The 17,571-nt window shown below is 40.5% G+C and overlaps 1 long non-coding RNA gene across 4 annotated transcripts in view; it reads left to right on the forward strand.

The window, feature by feature from the left end:
- The first annotated feature begins 5,325 nt into the window (after positions 1-5,325).
- The window catches only part of LOC309859871, a 32,622-nt gene continuing 20,376 nt past the window's right edge, over positions 5,326-17,571 (forward strand). For 2 of the 4 annotated variants that reach the window (XR_014308992.1, XR_014308993.1), the window contains exons 1-3: positions 5,326-5,356; positions 7,762-7,976; positions 11,396-11,512. This is a non-coding gene — a long non-coding RNA (uncharacterized lncRNA). Of the gene's footprint in view, positions 5,357-7,761; positions 7,977-9,193; positions 9,292-11,395; positions 11,513-17,571 lie in introns of those variants that run through there. The other 2 variants (XR_014308994.1, XR_014308995.1) reach the window with 2 other exon arrangements.

Below are 17,571 nucleotides of genomic sequence, written 5' to 3' on the forward strand. Positions count from 1 at the left end.
GAGTCTCTTATGGTTTGTCTCCCTCCTGATCTCATCTTCTTTCATTTTTTTTTCCTACCCCCTAAACTCCCCATGTTGCATCTCGACTTCCTCATATCGGGGAGATCATTTGATAGTTGTCATTCTCTGATTGACTTATTTTGCTAAGCATAATACCCTCTAGTTCCATCCACATCGTCCCAAATGGCAAGATTTTATTTCTTTTGATGGCTGCATAGTATTCCATTGTATATATACACCACATCTTCTTTATCCATTCATCTGTTGATGGACACCTAGATTCTTTCCATAGTTTGGCTATTGTGGTCACTGCTGCTATAAACATTCAAGTGCACGTGCCCCTTTGGATCACTACGTTTGAATCTTTAGGGTAAATATCCAGTAGTGCAATTGCTGGGTGGCAGGGTAGCTCTATTTTCAACTTTTTGAGAAACCTCCATGCTGTTTTCTAAAGTGGTTGCACGAGGTCTGCTTTCCTATGTTTTTAATACCACTGCATAAGAATTTTTGATCTTTTAATTGAAAAGCACAGGCAAGGTTTAGTGGTTGTGCTAGAAATAAAAATCTTTATTAGAGAAAAAGGAAGCCCTCCAGGAAGCTGCCCACTTTTGAGGTGCATATCTCATGACAGGACTGACTTGAGTGGAGGAGTGGGGGGAAAGAAAGGGTCATTTTCCACTCCTGTTCCATGAGACCTGAGACAACCAGCTCCTCCCTCGGCCTCCCTCTGTTCCTCGTGGAACAGAGTTCCATGTCTGTGGAACTCAGACTGTTCATCTCTGAAAACCTAGAGTCTTCCCCTTCCCTTTGCATTATTTCCCAGTCCAGAGTACCTGATCCTGAAAGCTGACCTGCCTGTCACCCAGGTGAAATGATTCTGTGTGCTGACAGATCACCCCCTCAGCACAGAGCAGCAAAGAGGCCCTAGTACCTCATGCATCTGACCCTTGGGCATTGTAGGGCTCAAGGTCATCTTCCAGGGCCTTACAGGTACCCACACACCCACCCTGCTGAGCCCCTCTTCCATCCATCACTGTGACACCTGTGGATTCCTGCTAGTTCTGTAGATTCAATCACTGCTCAATAGAGCAGCCAGCCTGGGCCTTGGAGGGGCTGGAGATTACCCATTTCCAGGGGCTTCCATCAGCCATGAGGCCAAGAAGAGTGCTGCCTCTTGGCTCCCCCATGAACACTCCTCTCTCCCAAGTCAGCTCAAGTAGTGCCAGTTATTTCCTTCCTGAATTGTGTGGACTTGGAATGCATTTTGTTGAATAACCATTACACTTAATGTTGGAAGTTTACTATTTTTAAAATGTAAAATCAATAATTAACATAAGATGTCTATATTAAGCAATATTAAATTCCAGCTGTTTTAAAAATATGTTTACATAAAATAAAAGCATTCTGATCCAAGAAAGCTCTTAGATTATTATGAAACAATTACCCTAGGGACTGCCACTGAGGTCATTCTTCCTCTCACAGAACCTTAGTGATGCAAAGTCATCATAGATTGCCTGTTAACCACCTGTCCTTACATTCTTTCAAGGCATTTCTTATCCTATGTTTGGTCATCCCTCTTCAAGAGTTCATGGGAGAAATATAGCCTGAGTTCTTGCATAATGACTTGAATGCCAAGACTTTTATTCTGTATAAATCAGTTTTTCTAGCTATAAAATCCATGGTTCACAGTGTCTTCCCTTCAGTGTCTTTCAATACATTACTCCATTTTCTTGTGGTACAAAATTCGGCATTCAGAAATGTGGATTACATTCTCATTTCCTTTCCTTTATATGTCATCTGCTCCTTTTTCCCTAGATGCCCAAGGATTTCCTTTTTTCTTTACATTTTAATTAAATTTTGCATTTCAATTTTAATTCCATTTTTCTCTCAATGATTTTACTAAACCTTTTATTTGTCATTCTGAGTCAGTGCTCAGGGTACTCTGTTAATAAACAGTTTGAAAGGATTTATTGTGTTTACAAAAAATTCTGTATTATGACTGTTAACGTTTTTGTGTCTTTGCTTTAGTTTTCCCAGAGGCATTCCAGATATTCATTTCCTGTCCATAACTTCACATTTTGATATTTTCTCTCAAATCTTGTAGTCTCTTTTTTTAGTTTCTTTTTTAGCATTTTTCTCTTCTCACTTCCCATTCTCATACAACACTGTCTGCTGCCTTTTTTACTACTTTCCATTTCACTTAGGAAGTAATGTTTCGATACGCTGCTGCTTCTTCCCTGAGGTCTGTACTTTCCTCACTGAGTTTTTCTAACTCTAATTTATGGTGTCATTCAATATCCTGTTTCATTTCCCTAATGCCTTTTTCTTCATTTTGGGAAAAAAAAAGCACATGAAAGTAGATGAAGTTTGTCAGGAATTTATGCCTTCATTTTCTTCAGTGGAGCTATTCTGAAGGTACTCTCCTTTCCTCTTAAAGCCCTCTGCCTGGGAGTCCATAGCACTATTTTTCTGTCGCTAAACTTGTTTTCTTGGATTTGTAGAAAGCAGTATGTCTTAAGCAGACCTCTAGCCTCACAGAGCTCTCTCTCTCCTATTGTTGCTCTGAAATGCTCAAACCCATGACAGCTCGGTTCTGGAGATTTTCTAGATGTATCCCCCTACCCCTCATTCATTGGGGTCTGCTCTCTCACTACTTCTACTGCAACTGTCCTTCACCATTTTGGTTCTGTTCTTTAATGTAGTGAGCAGCCTATATAACTTAGAAGGGACAACTGCCTTCATCTTCCCAATCTATAGCCACTCTTTTACATGGTTATCTATTTTCAGATTCATTTTACATTAAAGCGATTGTCAAATATGTACATGTGTTTAAATTATTTCATTCTAGAATTTCTTCTAGGCTTATTTTTAATAAGTAACTTATTCTTATACATACTAATTTTTAGTTTTTTTTTAATTTATTCTAGTTGTGGATTTTCTTTGCTTTTTTTTTTTAAATTTATTTTTTATTTATTTTCAGCATAGCAGTATTCATTGTTTTTGTACCACACCCAGTACTCCATGCAATCCATGCCCCAATACCCCCACCTGGTTCCCCCAGCCTCCCACCGCCCCCCACTTAAAACCCCTCAGATTGTTTTTCAGAGTCCATAGTCTCTCATGGTTCACCTCCCCTTCCAATTTCCCCCAACTCACTTCTCCTCTCTATTCCCCCATGTCCTCCATGCTATTTGTTATGCTCCTCAAATAAGGGAAACCATATGATAATTGACTCTCTCTGCTTGACTTATTTCACTCAGCATAATCTCCTCTAGTCCCATCCATGTTGCTACAAAAGTTGGGTATTCATCCTGTCTGATGGAGGCATCATAACTACATAGTGTATATGGACCACATCCGTTGAAGGCCAAAATTAGCAAGACAGGAAACAACATGGGTTGGAGGGGATGTGGAGAAAGGGGAACCCTCTTCCACTGTTGGTGGGAATGCAAGTTGGTGCAGCCTCTTTGGAGAACAGTGTGGAGATTCCTCAAGAAATTAAAAATAGAACTTCCTTATGACCCTGTAATTGCACTCCTGGATATTTACCCCAAAGATACAGATGTAGTGAAAAGAAGGGCCATCTGTACCCCAATGTTTATAGCAGCAATGGCCGTGGTTGCCAAACTGTGGAAAGAACCAAGATGCTTTTTCTTTTTTTGTATTTAAGTCTTTTGATTTTAGAGTTATCAATTACATTTCATTTATTTTATTTTAAAAGGTAGAGTAGATCAACTAATTTATTTAATACAATCTTCTCTGCTAGGTTTAAAAAAAAAAAAAAAAAGAGCAGGGGAAGATCCCAGGACAAAGAAGCTTACGCTCTTAGGCAATCTTCCCTGTCATCCTGAGTCAGCAGGTAGATGCTCCATGATATGGGGAAAGGAGGTGGTAGATTCAGGTCATCTTAGCTTTCTAAATTGAGTATTAGATAATTGCATTTCAGGCCAGGGGAAAGACAGGTGGGGTTCTGGTATTTTCATTGCACCACCCAAGGGAGAGCCTCCTCCAGAGTAGGGCCTCAGTGGTAGAAAGCCTCAGTGGCAGAAAGAACTCTATCTCTTGGCCACACTTGCCAGGACCTTCCCCTTGACAACAGGCAGCCAGGGTCAAGGATGAGAAAGACTGTCATCCTGCCTCTCCCAAGAGGATGCTGTAACCCTTTAACTGGGAGACAAAGAGCCCTGTGTCCTTGGCTGCAGCCATCTGGAGTGGACTTTGTTTCATATTGAGCTGGGGATGGGGAATGGAGGAAGAAGATTGTGATTCAAGTGTCACAGACTCCTACCGTTCTTACTAAGTAGGTTTTCTTGAATACATTTTCTTCATTTGCTATATGTACATAGGGCCATTTGTGGGCCCTCCCTCTTATTTTAAAAAAAATCATCTTCACCACTTTCACTGGATAGTTGGTCAAGAGACCCATGATGGAAATGATAGTCCTAGCTGTTAGTTTTGAGATCGTTTGTTATTCAGTAAATGAAAGTGAATGTAATTGCAATGAGTAGAGATATTTAAAAACTAACAGACATAAGGAAATGATTAGAGGTCTATGAAAAGTTTGGCATTTGCAAAGTCTAAAATCTTTGTCCATTTCTGCTTTCTCTTGTATCTACTGCTTCTTATTTCATGAGCTTTGCTTCCTTTCTTTTTGACCATATGCTGGTTTTTATTCTTGGCAAAACTAACTACAGTAATTTTCTTATACCAAGAATGACTGTACCCTATTTTAGAGCAGCTCAGCATTTGTGTCTGCCATGAGGCTGGAGCCCTATCAGTCACAGACCACCTCAAACCACATTCATAGCTTGATGCTGGTTGACAGATCCCTAGCTAGTCAGACTGCAAGGGCACATCGGCCTATTCCTTTGCTGTCAACTTTCCACTCCTTCCATGCAGGCTCCTGAGTTTGAGGAGAACAGTGTGTTTTATCTTGTCAGGCTCCTTGGGGTCCCAGAGAAATACGTGCAGAATTCCCCATAAATTTCTTGTGATGGTTAATATTGTATATTGACTTGGTTGATATCATTGTGTCCATATATTTTGTCCAGCTTTATTCCCAGATATTTCTGTGAGAGAGTGTTTTTTGGATGTGATTAATACTTGAAGCAATGGACTTGGAGTAAAACATAGGACTTTCCATAATGTGGGTGGGCCTCGCCTCATCAGTCAAAGGACTAACTGCCCCTGAGGAATACGGTTATTATCCCAGCAGACCGCTCCAAACTTGAACTGCAATATTTTCTCTTCCTAGGTCTCCAGCCTAAGAACATTTGGACTTTGTGTTAAAATTCCTGTGGGATTTTAACTTATGGAGGTGACTGTGTGATGACACAAAGATGCAAATGGGATTGAGGTATTTTTGTTATTTGCATTTCCCCAGAAAAGGGGGCGTGCCACTTCACACAGGAATCTGGTCAGGAAACAGAAGTGGGAGTGAGGTGAAAGCATAGCCCAGAGACTTTCCAGGGGTTTCTATGGACAAAGCAAGGCAGAGCAGGGAAAACAGTCTAGGACTGGCCAGTTTGAATAATGTCAAGCATCTTTATGTATAGGGTGGCCTTTAGTTGTCTGACTCCTACCTTTGCTGTGATTTAGAATGAGATAACTATTGGTTTTAGTTTGTGAGAGTGAGATAAAGGAAGTGCTGAGGTAGGGCCTTGGGATTGGTTGGTTTGGATATAAAAGGTATGTAACCAGGTGATTATTATCTCCATGAATAGAACAACTTCTCCTGGCTTCCTTACCTTCTCCTTTTCTCCAGAAAGATGTCTCATCACCATAAAAAACAGAAAACGAAAAACATGATTAATATAGCCTTGAATTGCAATATTAGCTCTTCCAGGGTCTGAGCCTGCCAGCCCAACCTGCAGATTTTGGATTGCTACTCTCTATAATCATGAGCCAATTCCTTAAAATAAAACTCATTCTTTCTCTCTCTCTCTCTCTCTCTCTTTCTCCCTACCTCCCTATAGATATATAGATATAGACATAGATACAGATGCTATATATTTACTTTTAGACACCCAATTGGTTCTCTGGAGAACTCTGACTAATACAGCTACCTTCCTGTGGCCTTTGCAGATGTCTATTGAGGCCAGGAATATTCTTGCAGCAAAAACAACTTTGGGAATCAGATACTCTGATTTTATTTCAAGTGCAGGCTTTCTCAGCATTTGGCTTTCTACATTCCTCCTCTCTTTCTTCCTCTGCAATTCCTTTATATAGACTTCTTTTTAAGGGTTTTTTTTTTAAATTGTTGTTTGTTTGTTTTTTTTGTCTCGTGTGTATTTATTTAAATTCTGGTTACTGGAAGTACAGTGTACTATTAGTTCCAGGTGTACGGTAGATTCAACACTTCAATACAACACCCTGGGGTCATCAAACTAATGCCATCTTTAAACCGTCATCTATTGAACTCATGACCCACCTGTCCTCTGGTACCATTGTATAATGGTTTGCTTGTTCTCTGTAATTTTGTTTGCTCTCTATAATTGAGAGTTGGCTTTTAGGTTTACCCTTCTATGCAAGTTTTTTTTTTTTAATGTTTTAATTTTTTATTTTTTATAAACATATATTTTTATCCCCAGGGGTACAGGTCTGTGAATCACCAGGTTTACACACTTCACAGCACTCACCAAAGCACATACCCTCCCCTATGTCCATAATCCCACCCCCTTCTCCCAAACCCCCTCCCCCCAGCAACCCTGTTTTATTTATTTATTTGTTTGTTTGTTTGTTTGTTTGTTTTTGCTTAATCTCTATGCTTAATGTGTTTCTCAAACTCACAACCCCAAGATAAAAAGTTGTATACTCCACTAACTGAGCCAGCCAGGTGCCCCATGGAGATTATTTTAATGAATCCTCTTAATTTCTTTTCTTTTTTAAGTATCAGAGTGGAATCTAGTAATTTCTACCCACCCACCCATAGCAGATACCTCCTGTCTGTCTCTAAAGACACAGTCTCCACCCATCCCACCCCTTCTGTGGTGTGGAAGTGGTAGATAGAAAGGTGTGACAGTTATCTATGCTCTCTGGCTGTGAGTTCAGCCAGTGGGGAGCCCCAACGGAAGATCTGAGGAAGGGGTTAGAGTGGCCCTATTTTATTTCCATTAAAACCCTATTTGTGGGGCTTCCTCAATCAGTTGTGTCCGTCAGCTGCTAATCTCTACTTCTCATTTTCCTTCCACTGTCCATTAGGATTAGCAGTGGTGGGGGAGGTTGGGACAGTGAGGAAGGGGGTGAAAAGGGCATGGGAGGCATGAAAAAAGCTCTGTTGCTGCTCTTTATGCCAGGCTCCTGCACCAGCTTCCACTTCTTTGTATCCCCAACCATATCTCGCTAATTAATTCTTCGGTACAGAAATTGCACAAATGGTCCTACCATAAGTTTGCCAGCTCCAAAGTCGATACTTCTGTTATGTCCACAGAAAGTACCAATTGCACACCTCTTTGATCTGTTTTTATCCTATTATTTACCCTATCTGTGTGCAATCTAATTCAACCATTCTATTTTTCATATGCAATATTTTGACTTGGTTCTTTCCTGTAGTTTAATTGGGTCTTATTGCTACTGATATTTTCCTATATCCAGAAGGATACATTTATTTTGTTTATTAATTTTCTGGAGTCTGTCTACTCCAATAATTCTATTTCAAATGATATTTAACATTCATTCTGTTGGATTTCTTATGTGGTCATCGTACATCCCAGGTGTATAGTAATTCTTGCATGTGTGCTCATATTCCCCATGGGTTAACAGCTATTCTATCACTGGTACTGTGCACTGGAGAAGGACAGAAGTCCTGATGAGTTCAGAGGGGAGTGAAGGTGATCCCAGAGCAGATGGACTCAGGCACCACAAAGCCAGTCTTCACCTCTCCTCCTTACTGCCACCTGCCACTCATCTCCTATGGCAAGTGACTCAACTTTAAATGTCTTAGAAGAAATCACAGAGGAAAGACCAAGTCTCTTCAGGTAGTACTCGCCCTGCAAGAGGGGGTTGAATGGAGGCACAGGGGTCACACAGGTGGCTGTTTGGACCTACACGCTAGTTGACATGGCCACCCTGCAACATACTGGCACCTGAAAAATATTAGGAATCATTTGTCACAGAGAGCAGAGTAGTTGAAAAGACTTCTTCAAGCCCATCCTCTTGCTGCCCTACCCTCTTCCCCCAACTACAGGCCACTTCAGGATTGCCTTTAGTTCCACCAGGTTTCCTCAATGACTCTACATTTTCTTCTGACCTCCTCTTCTCACCCACCATTTCTCTGGGGATGTGAGCCAGCAGCCCAGGGGGAGCTCCTGATGGCAGGCCTGGTGAAAACCACTGCAGTGGCACTCTCAGCCTGTCCCCCAGGTGGAGACTCACAGGCCCTGCAGACCTGCTCTGCACCCTGACATCAGTCTTGTTACTTAGGATCTTTCCTTGCCACTGACCAGGGCTACATTTGGGACAGTCAGCCCACACCTCTGATTATACTTCTCACGGTAGCCAGAGAAAGGGAAACACACAGGGCCTTGAGGTGCCTGAGAATGGCCTGCATTAGAGGGAAGACCTCTGAGCATCTTGAGGAGATCTGGGTTGGAATTTGTGTTCTACTATTTACTACCCATATGATGTCAGACAAGTTAATTGACCACACTAAGCCTCAGGTTCAGATCTGAAAAAGACATCAGTCCTGGATAATAATACGGAGCATTGACGCTTGCCGTGGGTAACAGAGTACTGGGCTGAGGTGGAGCTGTGCTCTGGCAGATCTGCAGAGTGGGCGGGAAATGAATTTGAATCTATGAGTTAGGGCATTCCAACACTTCATGGAGGAACAAGTAGTCACACCACTCCATGCTTCACACAGAAACATACCTATTGACAGACAAAACAGAAGTCTCTATTTGAGAGAAATCCAATACAGAGTTGAGGAATGTGGCTGTTCCAGGGGCAGCAGGTGGCTAGTGCTCCAAATCTGAGCTAAGTGCTGACTCCTACCTCAGGGCTCAGCAACCCGAGGCATGGAGCCCCATAACTGCGTCTACTTGCAGGGAGGGAATTTTTATTTTTTATTTTTTGGCTCACTTCCAGATACTGCTGAGCTGGGAAGGAGTAGCAGAGGCCTTACTCCAGTAAGATGCTGGTGATCATGTGCCTGTGACTTAACCTGTTCTCACTGGCTGGTAAGAGTCTAGTGTGGGACAGGAGTGGAAGGAATTTGCACAGAACACCTGATGACACATTGAATCAGTAGGTCTGCAGTGGTCGGGGGATGCTCCCTGATCAGCAAGTATTCAGGTTGTTGGCCTTTGGTTGTGAGACCCTGCTGAGCTTCCTGCTAAGTAGTTAATAAGTTTCTGTGACCCAGGTATGTTTGTAGGGGGCAGCTCAGGTCATGGCTTTGGGCTCAGGGTCAACCAAACCACAAGTTATGTCAGATTCCCAGGGGTGGTAGGCTGGGCCTTGAGAGACTGGGGAAAGACAGAGCTGTGGGTACAAGGGGAATGGACTGAGGACTAAATTCTGAAGGTTTGAGTAGAGCTCTGGAGAGAAGCTGACCTGAGAATTTATACCTTAACCTGTGGCCAGGGCCCTTTACAATCTACTTCAAAGGGGCAGAGACTCTCAGTGCTGGAATTAAACAGCAGGGCACATCACACTATACACCTTCATTTAGGAGAGACTTGGCTTCTTTCTAATACGTAAGAGGGAGAATGTTGGATGATATGGTCATTCTTTTTTTTTTTAAGATTTTATTTATTTATTTAAGAGAGAGACAGTGAGAGAGAGCATGAGAGAGGAGAAGGTCAGAGGGAGAAGCTGACTCCCCATGGAGCTGGGACCCCAATGCAGGACTCAATCCTGGGACTCTGGGATCATGACCTGAACCGAAGGCAGTTGCCTAATCAACTGAGCTATCCAGATGCCCATGATATGGTCTTTCTATTTCTAATTTTTTCAAGGTATTTTCTACCCACAATGTGGGGCTCAACCTCTTGAACCTGAGATGAAGAATCACTATTCTAACTGAGCCAGCCAGGTGCCCCATGTGGATTTTTTTTTTTTTTTGAGAAAACTTGATACTATTATCCATAGTGGCTACACACATTTACAGTCCCACCAACAGAGCACAGTTCCCTTTCCTCCACAGTTTGGCCAGTGCTTGATATTTCTGGTCTTCTGGATATTAACCATTCTGACAAGTGTTAGGTGACATCACTTTGGCCTTTCATTTGCATTTCCCTGGTGAAGAGTAATGGTAAACATCTCTTCTTGTATTTGTTGGCTCTCTGTTGTGTTTTCTTTGGGAAAATATTCTGAACTCTGCTGATTTTGTAACTGCTATTTGTTTTTGAGTTACTGAGTTGTATGAGTTCTTTAATATTTTGGATATGCAACCTTTATCAGTGAGGTAGTTTGCAAATATTTTCCCTCTTCAGTATGTTGTCTTTTTGATGTGTTGATGATTGGACATTTTCTTTGCTGTGCAGAGGCTTTTAGTTTGATGGAGTCCCAGATGTTTATTTTTTTTATTATGCCCTTTGCTTCTGATAGCAAATTACAAATATCAGAGTCAAGAATGATCTCGGGTGCCTGGGTGGCTCAGGTGGTTAAGAAACTTCCTTGAGCTCAGGTCATGATACTGGAGTCCCAGGATCGAGCTCCCTATTGGTCTCCCTGCTCAGTGGAGAGTCTGCTTCTTGCTCGTACCCTCTACCCTCTCATACTTTCTTTCTTTCACATTATCTCTCTCAAATAAATAAATAAATAAAATCTTTTAAAAAAAGAATGATTTCAAGAAACATTCTTCCAAAAAAATTGGGTTAATAGGGTTAAATGAATAGATCTAACACCTCTGTGCTCCATAGTTTTAAAAGGTTCTTGACTGGTTCAGTCAGCAAAGCATCTCTTGATCTCAGAATCTTGAGTTCAAATTTTGGTCTTGGAGATTATTTTTTTTAAAAAGTGGGGGTGTTAATAACATTCTGTCCAGTTTTCATCTAGGTATTTTATGGGTGTAGCCCCACCTCTTGGACTTTTCCTGATGTTTCTATGGGGACTGAATGTTACTTCAAACATTACCTTCTGAAATGCAGCGGGCACCTGTTCCGCGAGGGTACCCTAAGAAAAGTTCTGCAGGCTGAGGGGTGGTGGGAGGGGGGCTGTGGAGTTCTCGGCAAAGTAATATTAGGAGGTTCTCACACAATCTCTTTTCCTCTTGACACAGGTGATGCATAGTCGTATATGGAAAGTTCTGCTGTCAAGCCAGTTATTTAACTTTGTTTATCCTAGTTTTTCTCAAACATACTTCTGAGGTACTTTTTAACCAAACTTTTATGTTACTTGTTTTGTTTTACTTTACTTTATTTTTATTTTATTTTACTCTCACACCATTTACCAGCTCTGAGAATTGGCAGTCTCACTTCAGAAAACACTGGACCGCCCTTCACCTTCATGGTCCTTCGTCACCTCCTGTCACATCAGCCCTAGCGCCTCAAGTTCGGCAGCGCTATTAGCGGTAATTATAATTAATGCTCCTTCTCCTTCTGCATATGCTGCAGACACACAGGGCTGTGGATGGAGAACTCTCAGCACTGTTCAGTGAGGTGGAGGAAATCTTCATAAATGGCAGCTTAATACGATAGTTTGATACATTAAATCCCGTTTTGAAATAGGGGCCAGAGTACTAAATAGGCTGTCTGGGAATTATACGTTAGTTCGTTGGTTAACTCATGTATACTCAAGAGACAATGGAAGCTGATAGAGGAGAGTCGGTTTCAATCCATTTTGGGGTCTACAACACAGGAAAATATTTACTAGGGTTTGGAATGCCCCAGGGGTTTGGTTGTTTTTTCCTCCTGTTTTAGGCTTTACTATGTTACAACTCCTACGTAGTTTGTATGCTGTGGCTGAATTGCATAGCTGTAGTCTTTTCAAGAAATCTTATAGGAAAAACAAAATTTTAAATTTTGTTTTTTTTTTAAGATTTTATTTATTTATTTGTGAGAGAGAGAGAGTGAGAGCGAGCACAGGCAGACAGAGTGGAAGGCAGAGTCAGAGGGAGAGGCAGGCTCCCTGCAGAGCAAGGAGCCCGATGTGGGACTCGATCCCAGGACGCTGGGATCATGACCTGAGCCGAAGGCAGCTGCTTAACCAACTGAGCCACCCAGGCGTCCCAAAATTTTAAATTTTGAATAAAATCCCAGTTTTAGTTAAGAAGAGGTTTATATTTTGATGCTTTATTGTACAACCTTAGAATTCTGAGAATTTGAATGGTTCATCAGAATAAATCCAGTTTAGGGGCGCCTGGGTGACTCAGTGGGTTAAAGTCTCTGCCTTCGGCTCAGGTCATGATCCCAGGGTCCTGGGATCGAGCCCCGTATCGGGCTCTCTGCTCGGTGGGTAGCCTGCTTCCCTTCCTCTCTCTCTGCCTGCCTCTCTTCCTACTTGTGATCTCCGTCAAATAAATAAATAAAAACATTTTAAAAATCCAGTTTTAAAAATGAGTATGTCATATTTTTCAAATGGGTTGTGACTGTGACTTGCAGTTTGTAAATTTACTTTTAAGAGAGCTAGAACACGTTACTCCTGCAAAAACTGTGTTTACATTTGCTGAGAATAATCAGGATTCTTGACCTTAAAACACAGACAACGTTCTATATCATCTGATCTTGTTGAGTAATTTATTGCCAGAGTCGTGCCTAACATTCATCTTGTGTGCACACGGTTCTTTTACATAAAGATTGTAGGTGCTCCCACTCATGAGGTTAAAAATTTCATAGGTAAGAGTGAAGAAAAACTTTTGGTTTAAAATGGAAGAGTAAGGGATTAACCATAATTAAAGTAACTGCTTACTATGTGTGCTTCTTTTAAAATAATCTCCGACTACTTGATATTTAATAAACTTGGAGATTAAATATTAGAGAATTACCTCAAGGCATTGCAAAATAATTTCATTAATTCAGTTTCTAAAAGGTAAATGTTTTGCTGCAGCTTACTCCCAAGTCAGCTTAAACCAGGTCCTTTTGATGGCTAAGTGAACAAATTGAAATTAGCATTCTGCCACATAGTTTTCTCCCCGTAAAATCCAGCCAAAAATCCATATAGAAGGTTTATTTTCCAAAGAGTTTTAAGAGACTCTTAATGTCATTCTAATCAATTTTCCAAGACAGGGGGTCCCTTTAGCTGAGCAACGGGCTGCTGTCTCACGTTGCTGCCCATCTAGCTGCTCAATATGGAAAATCAGTATTTCAGAAAAGAGTTTGTAGTTTGATCAAGGCCAGACTTTCGAATTTCCCTTCTTGTCTCATAAGAAATGACAGCGTGAATACTCTGTTTCAATATTCTGAATTGCTCCTGGGTAGAAACAGCTTGAGAATACCAATGAATGGTCTTCAAAATCTCAGCTGATGAACCGAGTCTTCCACATCCACAGACATGGCCGTGAGGTTGACTTTGCTGCCGTGAGCGTCTCCCGAGACAGGCCTGATGCACCGGTGTGGCCCCCTGCTGCAAGGGGTTATCTGTTCTTGGAGAAAATGGGGAGCTCGAATTGACGAGGTCTTGCTATTCAGTTTCAATCTGAAAAACCTTGGGAACCATACACTCCACATTCGTTTTGGCCTTCAGCTTGTTTACACAAAGGGAACAGATTCAAAGGACTCATGTCCTAGAATTCCTACCGGCCTCGTCGTGCAGAGCTGTGGGTTTGATGTTCTTGTTCTCAATGTATCGCAGGGTCTGAGTACCTGGGTACCATGGTGATTAAGTGCCGTTGAAATGCACAGGTCATCAGTCAGTGTGCGGGAGGATTGCTTTCTCCCTTTCCTTTTGCCAACAAACAAAAGCAGTCTTCCTAGAAGCAGTGAGCATAAGAAGACACTTAACATTTACGTTATGAGGACAGCAGTGATAAAGGCAAAGATGCCATTTAATTACTAACTTCACCTGTGCTGGGACTATCTCCAGGGAAAGAAAACCTGAGTTGGCCTCTCCCCATATAGAACACAGGCCTCTTCCCCCCCACCCCATTTTTTAAATAGGAAGATATTGAAAAGGCCAATCATTTGCCTCTCAAGCTGACTTCAGGTCCAGAATGGAATTGGAACCAAGACCCAGAATTCTTGGATTTCCAAGCAAGACCACTGTGTGGAGGGGGTCGTCTCATAGATCCCCGTACTCGCTTGAATCACTCAAGTGTCCTGAAGAGGAAGCACGTGGTGGTTGAAAAGAGGTCATGCTGGCTAAACTAACGAAATATTCTTAAGTCTTTGAAATATTCAGATGCACATGTTTCATTTTAAACATTGGCAGCTTTGCCATTCACAACTATGGCCCAAATTCCTCCCTCAAATATTTTAATTGAAGCCAAATTACTTTGCTTTTCTGTTTTTACATAAGAATGTAGCACCCTCATTGCTGTGACAAGAATCATGGAAATTTTGGCTTCTGGCACTTTTGCTTTCTTAGCCTTCAACCTCTGTTTCCTCAAATTTATGTCCTTGTTCAACCCATGTTCTCATACTTTATATTTTATTTTGTTTGATTCATTTATTGGCCTTTTCCTTACAGTCATCTCTTAGACATTTTTAACAGGTAACATTTTGCTGTTTTTTTTCCCTTAAATTTATTGAGGTATATTTGACATACAATATATATATTTAATAGTATTTAATATATATTTAAAGTATTTAGTATGGGGTGCCTGGGCGGCTCAGTTGATTAAGCGTCTGAGTCTTGATTGTGGCTCAAGTCATGATCTCAGGGTCCTGGGATCGAGGCCCACATTGGGCTCCACGCTCAGTAGGGAGTCTGCTTGAGGTTCTCTCCCTCTCCCCCTACCCCCGCATGCTTTCTCTCTCTCTCTCAACAAATACATGTTTAGAAAAATAAGTGTACAATCTGATAAGATTTATGTATTGTACACTCATAAAACCACTTACAATAATAAGGGCATCCACAATCCCCCACATTTTCTCATGGTTCTTTGCAGTCTACCCCATCACTCCTTCCACCCTTGCATCCCTAGGCGACCACTGATCTGCTTTCTGTCTCTGTAGAGACTCTTGACTTACCTAGAATTTTATATAAATGGAATCATGCAGGCTGTACCCTTTTTTCACTTCTTTCTCTCAGTCTAATTAGTTTGAAAGCTATCCTTGCTATAGTAGGTGTCAAGAGTTCATTTCTTTGTATTAATCATTAGTATTCATATATGGGTATATCACAGTGGGTTTATCCATTTATCTGTTGATGGATAATGAATTGTTTCCAGTTTGGGCTATAACAAATGGCCATTACCATTCCTGTGCAAGTCTTTATATTTCCTGTTCTCTTATTTAAATACCTGGGAATGAAATGGCTGAATCATAGGTGAATTATAGGTTTAATTTTTTAAGAAATAGTCTAATTATTTTCCAAATGTTTATGCCATTTTATATTCCCATCAGTGGCGTACAAGAGTTCCAGTTCCTCCACCGTCTTGCCTACGCATTGTATAGTCTTTTCATTTTAGTCGTCCTAGTCAGGGTGTAGAAGTATATTATTGTGACTTTAATTTACATTTAATTTAATTTAATTTTCATGTGTCATTGTCTAGTGACAGATGATATAGAACACTATTTAAATATCTTTTTTATACATTTTTGTACATTTTTTATTCAGTTGCTTTTTAAATTTTTGAGTCTTGAGAATTCTTTATTTAAGTATTCTAGATTCAAGTTCTGCATTAAATATATGCTTTGCAAATATTTTGTCTCAGTTCTGGCTTTTTTTTTTCCTTAACAGTATCTATTGAAGAATAGAGGCTTTTAATTTGAAGGAGGAGAATTTGCGAATTTATTTTTTGTGATTATATCTTTGGTATCACAAAGATTTTCTTCAAACTTCACTGCAAAGAAATGTTATGGACCTTAGGTTTCACCTTATGCCTATGACCCATTTTGAGTTAATTCTTATATATAGTGTGTAGTATGGAAAAAGGTAATATTATACATATGGATATTCATACAGTTGTTATTCCAGAACAACTTAATGAAAAGACTGTTTTTTTCTCCACTGATTTGCCTTTGCACCTTTGTCAAAAAAACAATCACCTGTGTATGTGTGGGTTGATTTCCGGACCCTCTGTTCTCTTCCATTAACCTAATTGTCTTACACCCATGCTACACTGTCTTCACTTCTGTCGCTTTATCATAAATCTAGAAATCAGGTAGTGTCATTCCTCCAGTTTTGTTCTTCCTTTTGAAGTTGCCTCATTAACTCTTGTTTCTTTGCATTTCCAGGTGAAATTTAGAATCAGTTTTTTCAATTGCTTCAAAATTTGCTGGGATTTTGATGGGGATTTTCTTGAATCTATAATATCAAGTTGGGGGAAATTGACATCTTTAATGAATCGAGTCTTTTGACCCAAGAACAGGCATCAAATACTAAGAAATGCTCAGGTATGAATCTGACTGTGTGTGAGTTATATACCCTGAAACCACAAAAATTGCTGAGAGAAATTAAATGTCTATATACATAGAGAGATATGCTTCAACCGATCATTTAAAAATTTTGCCATGCTTTACTTGCCTTGTAAGGTTTTTTTTCCCCCTTCTTCTCTGTGTTGCAGTACAACTTGTAGAAATTAAGATATAATAACTTTAAAGGTGCGCTATTTGACTCTACCTTCAGTCACTAATGAAAAAGTGATTGATGGAAAGTTTAGAAAAGTAGTGTTTACAATAAATTATTCGTGGAATCATTAGGTGCTCTATGTATTCTCCAGGCACTTTGTTCTTTCTCTTCTTCCGTTTTTCTGTCTACCTTCTGGCACTTCTAGTTCTCATTAGTGTCTTTTGGGGTAGATGGGGTAGAGAGGAGAAAGGGGACTGAACTCAAATTCTTTTGTCATTGCTATTAAAAGCCCTTACGGAAAAAGAGATTGAATGTTGTGTTTAGGGATTTCACTTATCTTTTTGTTCCCATTCCATGTCCTGCATTTTCATAGATGAATGACAACTGGCAATAGTAAGAAAGTATAAATAAGTGCTTTTAGCTATCCAAGGCTACCTCCTAAATTTGTTAATGTGCCTTATCAGTGAATACTCAGAACATATGTGAAGTGAATTTCTCAAGAGGTAAGCCTATCTTATTGAAGAAGATTTTTCATAATAAAAATTTAGAATTGGTCATTGGTTAAATTACCTGATAGAGTTGGTTTGGTGGCTGTTGCAATTAAAACAAGCTATTACTGAGAGCCCTCATAAACTTCTGTGTTATTCCTACTTCAAATGAATAATTCTTATGGAAACTTCCTTTTGGTTCTCATCTTGTCAAAGACTTGGTATAAATTATAGAATATATATATATATATTACCAACACAGGGCTTTTAAGAATTGTGAGGTCTGGGGGTGCCTGGGTGGCTCAGTGGGTTAAGCCTCTGCCTTTGGCTCAGGTCATGATCTCAGGGTCCCAGGATTGAGCCCTGCATTGGGCTCCCTGCTCAGCAGGGAGCCTGCTTCCCCCTCTATCTCTGCCTGCTGCTCTGCCTACTTGTGACCTCTCTCTCTGTGTCAAATAAATAAATAAAATCT

Source organism: Mustela nivalis (assembly GCF_964662115.1).
Source record: "Mustela nivalis genome assembly, chromosome: 2".
In the NCBI taxonomy this organism is placed as follows: Eukaryota; Metazoa; Chordata; class Mammalia; order Carnivora; family Mustelidae; genus Mustela; species Mustela nivalis.